The sequence below is a fragment of the Aphelocoma coerulescens genome, chromosome 20, assembly GCF_041296385.1.
Source record: "Aphelocoma coerulescens isolate FSJ_1873_10779 chromosome 20, UR_Acoe_1.0, whole genome shotgun sequence".
Classification (NCBI taxonomy): domain Eukaryota; kingdom Metazoa; phylum Chordata; class Aves; order Passeriformes; family Corvidae; genus Aphelocoma; species Aphelocoma coerulescens.
Window position 1 is genome coordinate 11138334 of NC_091033.1, and position 8816 is coordinate 11147149.

An 8816-nucleotide genomic window follows, 5' to 3' on the forward strand; every position below is an offset into this window, starting at 1 on the left:
ACTTAAAGAAACCATCCAAGAGTGAAAACTATCTTCTGTGATCAGTTACCAAAAGATGTCAGCAAACAAATAACTAATAACCACACTGCTTTTCAGTATCACATCAACTGAAACCTTTATCCCATCTAGTCTTCAACTACCTGTAGGCACAGGGTTTGTTGTCTAGTCACTTTCTATCTCAAACTTTTGCCTTCTGTTTCTAAGATTATTTTGGCATGGCTGAAAAGCCAGTTCTGGAGGAAAAATATTTTTTCCTGGACAGCAGACATCTCAGTGCTTCCTTTTGAAGACTTCCTAAAAATACAAGTTCATCATGAGCTGCTGTTGGTTCAGGAAAGCAACAATAAGAACCATTCCCGATCCTACCCCAGACAGCCCTCAACTTTCTGTCACGTGGTCAAACATCTGTATGCCTTGACAACTATTTTAAGAAAAAGCTGTGTTTACTGTAACTGAAAACCCAAGGGGTTACTTAGGGGGAAAAAAATCACTGCTCGGAATTTCTTGCTTCCATGCTAGTTTAGCCAGTTCTCCTACTCCCATCCCACGGCACAGCGCTTCATGTTTGGAAGTTACCCAAGTCACTGCTTCCAGAAATTGCCCTGAGGCTTTAGAAGTCTCTGAGCACGTTGGTGTAAAGTTTGCTAAGATGATAACACATGTGGTTGCCCCCTGATGGCAACGTGAACATGGATTTATAGAACTTCGGAAGGTTAAGTTGGAATGATCAATTTTTTTTTCCCTTGCATGCAAAGCCTTAGACAAGGAAACACGATGGGAAGAGTGATGCAAATCAACACTGCAGATCCATGTTCCCTTTTTACTTTTCCTGGAATCCCAAGTGAAGGCTATGTAATTTAGCTGAGAAAATTCACTGGAAATGGAAGAAGTATCTGCTTGCGCTCAACGTGCTTTGGCAAATACTTCTGAGAGGGAACACGAGGTTATGGCACATGTAAAAGCCAGGAGGTGATTTTGAACCTACATTTGAAATTCTGGCCTGCAAGTGCTGCACAGTAACAAACTGCTTCCAAAAGGAGTCCTGAACCCAAATGTAAAGAGAGCACAAACACGACCAATAACCAAATTAAATAAATGGCAACTTATACCTTTATTACCATGCAGAAGTTCTGGTGGCATGTTATTTAAAGAAACGCCTTTTTTCCTGCTATTTTTCCCATCTTGCTTGTCTCCTTTTCAGGAGCTCTGTAAGAGAAACATCGAGTAGGTAACTGAAAAACAAAATAACAAAAAAGCCAATCCCAAATAAACCCCGTCTGCTCGCTGTGCTTCAGCTGTGACCTAAGAGGCCCCTTGAGGCTCCTGTACTACGCTGAAACTGAGCCCAGCACATTCCTCTGGGGAGCCGGGTGTCGTAGACTCCTTTGCTAAACTACCCAGCTGCAGAAGCAATCGGAAAAAATACGGTAAAATCAGAAAAAGCCCAACGCTGTGGCTGACGGAGCTGCACTGACCCGCACCCTCTGCACAGCAACGTCCTTCAAACCCGGCTCCCTCCGCAGGCCCAGAGAGCCCAATGGATGGGGTGGGACCGGGCAGGGCTCGGGCCGGGATGGGATCACAGCACCGGGCACGGCTCAGCACCGCGGAGAATCACCGCACCACGCAGGATTCACTGCGCCGCACGCGGGCTCAGCACCTCACCCCAACGCTGCAGCACAGGCCTGCGGCCCGCAGCGCCCCGAGCCACCCGGGCGGCTCAAGGCCCCCTCGGCCGCCGGCACGGGAGCGCACCGCTGGGGCAGCCGCTCCCCCACCCGCCCCCGCCGCACTGACAGCGCGGCGCGCGGCCCGCCGGGACGGGATCCCCGAGCCGGGCCCGAGCGGGGCTGTGGGGGCGCTGGGGCCGGCGAGGGCAGCGGGAGCCCCGTGGGAGCGGAGCAGGGAGCGGAGCGCGGGGGCCCGGGGCCCGGCCCGCGGCGTTACCTGCACCGGCTCCAACGACGGCCCCGCCGGCACCGCGGACACCGAGGCGGAAGTGCGGCCCTGGCCGCGGCGGATTGACAGGCGGCTCCGCCAATCGCAGAGCGCGGCCGCGCCCCGTCGGTGCCAAATCACGGATTTGCAGCGAATCAGCTCCCCCGTTGCCCCGCTGGGAGGCGGGGCGAATGCTAATGAGGCGCCCCGCCGGACCGCCCCGGCCGCGCCACCGCTGGGGAGACCGCTGGCCAATGGCGCGGGGGATATGCAGATGAAGGCGTGGCTATGCAGATGAGGGGAGCCGGCAGCCCCCGGGGCGCGGGGCCGCCTCAGCGGGAGCGCTCCCGGCGATTGTTGGGGTCCGTCCGGCACGGACGATCCACTGTGGCTGCTTCTGCTGCCTGGCTTCTGGGATAGTTGTGCTAGCAGTCGGCTTCAGAACCTAGGTTCGGCTCACCGTAACCTAATAGGAGTATCCGTCCTTCTCAATGACATGCGGCGGGTCCTAGTGGTTTTGATTTATCAACCTTTCGGTGCTTTGTGTGCTGGGGACCGTCAGTCACGTATTTTCTTGTAGCTGTTGCAATTTGATGAGGGTGACCATGAAATCAAACAGAGCTGTGGTGTTATGTAAGTTTCAGCCCAGCATCCCTGTGATTATGAATTCTTTCATCCTGTTGACATCCTTCGTGCCCTGTCGCTCTGAGCAGGTCAATGGATACCTCAAAACCCCAGAGAAATGGTCCGCAAAGCCATGTATGAGTATGAAAGTGAAGGAGGGAGATGAGACACAAATACTTATCCCCAAAATTATCTTCTCTTACCATTGATTCAGCTCTCAGTGCAAAGCAAATATAGGGGTGAGCAGATTAATTCTGCAGCACAAACTCATTCATCAGATGTGGAAACAAACGTTCTGTAACAAGAGAATGGCTGCAAGGGCAGTGGGGAAAATCATCACAAAATCTGAAACACTCCTTTGCTGCACAGCTCCCTCCTGCCATCCCCAAATACTTTCGCCGGCATACTGCTGATTCTGGAGTATTACTCACCCCTAAATGGGCTGACAGCTCCTGGCCATCAGCCACGTGCTGACAATGTACGAGACACGAATTAACAGTGATAATGCTCCTTGCTCTGGCATAAGGGTAAGGATTTAATGAAATCTCCACTAGGAATTTCTCACATGCGATTGAGGAGTGTTTTGGGGTGGGCACAGCTGGCTCCAAGGATGTCTGCTGGTCCTTCTCAATCCGGTCCTGCCATACCCACATGTTGTTTCACCCCTGCATTTACCCAAAGCTGTTGGACTCATCTTTAGGGAGTACAAATCTTTGGGATTATCACTCCAAATATTTTTGTGATATTTTCCTGATTTGCCCAGAAAAGTTATTTTTTTCCAATAAGTCCCAATTCAGCCACCCTCTTGGATTGCTCAACATTATAGGCTCAACATGAAGCACAGAAATATTTCTACTGCAACTTTTCAGCAAAGCCTCACGAACAGAAAGTGAGTGGGAATTTAAATTATTATTTTCTGATGATGCAGGACTTTGTCATGACTAAGCAGCTGATCTGAAAGAGTTCTTCAAAAGGACCATGGCAAAAGAAATCCACTGATTAGATGACCAAGATATACTGAATTTTTATAGTTTTTTCGGGTCTTAATTGAAGGCATGGGCATCCTTCTCCAGGGCAGTTTGTGAGCATTTCAGCTAGATTTCCATGCTTAGCAAAAATCAGGGTAATTGACAATTTCTTCCTTTGTTAAATGTTCAGGGGCTATTCTCTAGCAATCTAACACCATAAAACCCCAAAACTGGACAGGGAGAAGAATCTAACTCCATATTTGTCTCCCTCCTGCACTGGCAATGAAGGGAGAGAGCAGTTACCTTTTAAAGGAGATGGCACAGAAATTCTGCCTTGTTGGAAAAGTTTTTGCAATGTTAAGGTAATTAAACAGGGGGTTTACAGTGGAAAGTATTGGGCAACTGTCTCAGGCACAGGTGTAACCATCAGCTCCACCTGTAATAAACTCCTGTGGAGAAACACAATCCACTTAGAAAAGTGATCCCAGCAAACCTTGTCGCTGCAGCAGAGTTAGGAAAACTAAATGGGTTAGGAAGAAGGAAGGGCAAAATGGAAAACCAAAATATCTAGAGATGTTGATGTAGAGATATTGCAAGGAAATGTGGCACATTGCAGCAGAAATACTGATTGTCAGCAGTCAATCCATCACCCATTGTATGTAGGCAGAGACAAAGGCCTCTTCCCTCCTCCTCCAAATCATGCAGTAGCCAAAGCAGTCACTCAGTCCCAGCATGTTCGGGCAAGTTGTTCAGCTCCGCCATGGGAAACTCTTTTTAGTCCGTGACTCCTTACCAGGGAGTTTCAAAACCAAACCCATTTGTTTAGTGAAGGCTCCAGCATCTTCAGCTCGGTGCTGCCTGTCCCTCCTCCAGGCCGGAATTCCCAGCACCCCGTGCCTCCACAGCCTTTCAGAGACACAGCAGTGTCCTCTCAGTTCTGTGCCAAATGTCCTTGGAAACGCTCCCAACGCTCCTGTTCACCAGCAGCTTCACCTTAGAGGAGTGAGGGGCTTTTCCGCACTTGAAAGAAAATTTGGATTAAGGGACAGTGTGGATGAAAAGCAGAATGGGAATCCCAAAATATCTCTGGGCAAATAAGCCCCAAGTTATCAAAGCAGTTGATTGAAGAGTTTTCAAGATCTCTCTCTTCCTGCATCCCCATAAGAGTGAGCCAGACACCACTCTGCAAATGGGAAACATCCAAAACTCCATAATCTGAATAATAAAGATTTCCTCCTGCAGTCTAGCTCATCTTAAAATACAGGAATTTTGAGTTCTATTGGCGGTAATAGAGTGTTTTGAGCTGCTGGCACTGAAAAAGGGAAGATAGTGTGAAAGAGCTACAGTCACAGAAATTTATTTAATATAAAAAAATATTTAAAAAGCAAACACTGGTAATACTGATAAGGCTGTAATGAAAAACGTGGTAATGCTGGAACCACATGAATTTTAACCAGTACCTTGAAGAAAAGCAATTCAAGGGAAAAAGGAATCCGTAAATAATGAGGAACATGGCAAAAGCTGAATAAGTAGAAATAGCCAGTCTGTTAAAAGGCTGAATAAGCATGTTCTTTGTAATGGCATGGAAAGGAAAAGACACAACAGCCTGTATCCTCCGCTTCAGTGATAATTCCCCTGAGAGCTGCACCCATTCCGCTGAGGGCAATTCAGGGGCTGAGCCACTTCCCTTCAGTATAAAATAAAGTTTTGAGAATCTCTGTGGTCAAAGTTGTGAAAGCTTAAAAATCTGAGGCTTCAAGGGGATTTCTGCAGGAAGCCAAAAAGCTATTAAAACCCATGTTTTCTCACAAAGTCTAGACACACTGACGGAATCACAGGCTTGTTAAGGTTGGAAAAGACCTTTAAGATCATCAAATCCAACCATGACCTCCACGTTCACCATTAAAACATGTCCTCAACTGCCATATCCACAGGTTTTTGGAATGTGCGATGTACCCCTCTGCTGAATCCTGAATTCTAATTCCAGGTATGACTTCTAGTGCTGGAGACTCCTGTTCCTGGAGCTGAGTAGAGATGAGCAGGAAGATGTGCTCAGGATAAAAATATTTGGGCCAAACTGGCTCACTTTCATACCCCATCTTCCCAAGGATGGAAGTCCATGAATTTTTTGCATATCCATAGCAGGGAAGATGAGGGTAGATCAGTTTTAACTCACAGCTACAATCCTTCACACACCTGTATAGGATTTGGAAGCTCCTTACAGGCATACTGTGGAACCTGACTTTTAGGAACCCCCTCCCAATGAGGGCTGGTACACGTGAGCTTCAGCCTGACTTCCAGGAGCAGATCTGAAGAAACTGTATTTTCCCAAAGCCTATGCACTGCTGCTGGCAGCTGATCTGTCATCAATCAGCGACGCTTTATATCCTAATAGATGTTTATTTGCCAAACTTGGCCACAAGAGCACCTTATTTAGAATTAATTCCCACATCCGAGTTGAGCTACGCGTACGGCAGCGAGGCAAGTGACCCCGGTACTCTTGGGACCACATTTCCCTCTGTGGTGGCAGTAGATCAATTCAGCAGCTCGTGTGAAGCTTCTTTCTGGAAACACAAGTCAATAGAAGTTAATTACACTTATTGATGCAAGATCAGAATTGATGTGGGAGTAAAATTTAACCTGTCTGAGTGCTTCCTTGGTAACTTCCCTCAGTCCCCAGGATCTCACTCAGTGAAGCAGCTGAGCTGGGTGGGTGTGCACAAGGCAGAGTGAAGGCAAGCTCCTCACAGCCCACAGTGGAAGGGATATTTCCTTTTAGATATTCCCTGTGCCAGGTCAGACAGATTTTGACTGCCCAGGTTAGCTGTTACTGATGTTGATTAATTTAATTTAATTATTCGCTGAATTCAATACTGTTGTTTCAGCAGCACAGCTTTTCCCCGAGGCAGCACCAGTTCCCTCTCCATTTTGCTAGCTTTGTGGATGAAGGGACAGCAGAGAAGTGTTCTCTGTGGCATGCACATGTATTTTCCAAGTATTCCTGATGACACATCTGCACTGTGCCCCCCAGCACAGGGCAGAGCTGCCAAGGCTGGCAGAGTTCACAGCATGAGGACAACTGCCCTGACAGCCAGGGTGCCACCTCCTCACAATGCAGCAGAGAGCTCAGGCACCTACTGACCCCAGGAATTGGCTCAGGACAGTCCATTTTTGCAATTTTGCAAAAAATCCCTGGATTTTAACCCTGTGACCTGTGACAACCAGCAACACTCACAAAAAGAAAAAACCGTCACCATGTAATGACTGCCAGCTGTGTTTACTGATACACTATAGACTGTTCTAGCATGTAATTTTCTCTAGCTTGGTAAAATTAGCACCTTTGATCCAGCAAATATTTATATGCACATATTACTTCCCAGAATAATCTCCTGTACTTAATGCAATGAAGTCCTGTCCACTGGTCCCTAGGCAACCACTAGAACAAACTAATTAGTAACCTACAAATTCACACATATCCGTCAAAACAAGATCCAGGTTAATTTTATGGTGCCTTCATATTTTCTGTGTTTGAAAACTAGCATGCCAACTTTCCCAAAATAAATTATACTAATCTACAGACTGGTTTAAAAAATGAGTATAAAAAAGCTTTCATCATGAAATTCCACCCAAAAAAAAAAAAAAAAGAAGGTAATGAAGTAAATAAGATATTTGAGCATGGACAAAAAGAAAAAAATCAGATCCTGTCCCAGATCCTGTCCCAGATGGAGCTGGGAAGTTTGGCTCTGGATCTGAAGGCTGCTACACAAGAAATCCCTGACAGGCAGACAAACTAATGTGCCTCCCTCCTCAGCTTCTGTGTCAGCTACAGCTGACTCTATTTACTTTTAGCCCAGAGAAGGAACTGGGAGCAGAAGGAAAAGAAAAAAAAACCTTCATTGATATTCACAATGTTGTCTTACATGTCCAGCATTATTTTTGTCCAAGGAAGCTCTTTCAGAAAATGGGAGAAAACAAGTGATGAGGTGGAAGAATGGCCTTCAGAGGGGAAGAAAGGACCCTGTTGTGGAGGAAGGGGTTTGTTTTGTTCTGTATTAAAGTACCATGAATCATTTTGGTTTCTGTTTGTATATTGGGTATCAGAAGAGTGAGGTGGACTCAGTCTGAAAAAATGGACTTTTTTATTCTAACTGAGCTAAATGTCAAATTAGACATCTCTAACGATGAAGGCGGGTTGGTGGAAATTGCAGCTCACCCTGATGGCGAAAATCCCCTCTTGTCCCCATTTCCATGCAAAACAAATGATGTCCTGAACCCAAACCACAGTCCTGCTCTGGGCCACGGGTGAAAATCCAGGCGCTGAGCTTTGGCAGGAGGGCTCATGCCTACTGTCTGCCTGGCTGGGCTGGCCATGCCAGCGTTTCCCAAGTGCCAAGCCCCGCATTCCCGGCCATCCGGCCCCACGGCAGCAGGAAGGAGCCCTGCCAGCTGGCTGCCTGCTAAGGCTTCCCAGCAGCGAGGGACCATTCTGCCTCCAGCACTGCCCAGGGCTCCTTTCACATTTCCATGGATTCCTGTCACCAGGGATGGGAGCCTGGAAGGAGGAGAAGCCGCTTTACCTGTGCGCGGCCGCTCTGGATGCAAAGCACACTCGTGTTTTTCCAGCCCTGCCATTCTGAAGGGGATTTTGCAGGTCCTCTCTCCTCATCTACACCGAGTGAGGGTTCCTCCCTGCCTGACAGAGCTCAATTTTGGCTCCAAGCATGGCATTTACACTGCTGGGAATAATGTCCAAGAAGGCACGACTGACAGGGACTTCTAATTGACCTCGACGTGATTCATTGGGAGGCTCGAACTCTCTGAGTTAAAACAGCATCACTAAACAAAAATCACTGAAACCCCCAGGCTATCTGGCAATCAAGTGCCCCAGGAGCCTTGACACGCTGGTGGGGGATGGCCAGGGCTGTTTGCTGCAGGTGCAGCAGGGCTGGAGCTGCTCAGCCCCTCACGTGCAGCTCAAGCAGCGTCCAGCAAAGCTCTCCCAATGCAGCCACTTTGGGTTTGGCAGCGGCTTTGCACAGGCCAGGAAAAACAGCCCTTCTCTGGGAGCATGGAGGCAGAAGGAGTGAAGACTGAAGCAGGAAGGAGTGGGGTGAGGAAGGAACCAATGAGCCTCGGATTTCCACAGATTAGTCTTAGAATCATAGCATAGTTTGGGTTAGAAGTTTTGGCCCATTCCCCCTGCAATGCACAGGGACACCTTCCATTAGACCAGGTTGCTCAGAACCCTGTCCAACCTGACCTTGAACACTTCCAGGGATGGGGCAT

General features: G+C 47.9%; 1 protein-coding gene across 3 annotated transcripts in view; it reads right to left on the minus strand.

Moving 5' to 3' along the window:
- Nucleotides 1-2026, minus strand: part of OSBPL2 (oxysterol binding protein like 2) — a 34526-nt gene extending 32500 nt beyond the window's left edge. Inside the window, exons 1-2 of one of the 3 annotated variants that reach the window (XM_069033999.1) lie at nucleotides 1948-2026; nucleotides 1110-1206 (exon numbers count right to left, since the gene is read on the minus strand). The gene's annotated coding sequence lies outside the window, so the exon portion shown is untranslated. Of the gene's footprint in view, nucleotides 1-1109; nucleotides 1207-1475; nucleotides 1600-1665; nucleotides 1733-1947 lie in introns of those variants that run through there. The other 2 variants (XM_069034001.1, XM_069034000.1) reach the window with 2 other exon arrangements.
- Between the last annotated feature and the right edge of the window lie 6790 nt (nucleotides 2027-8816).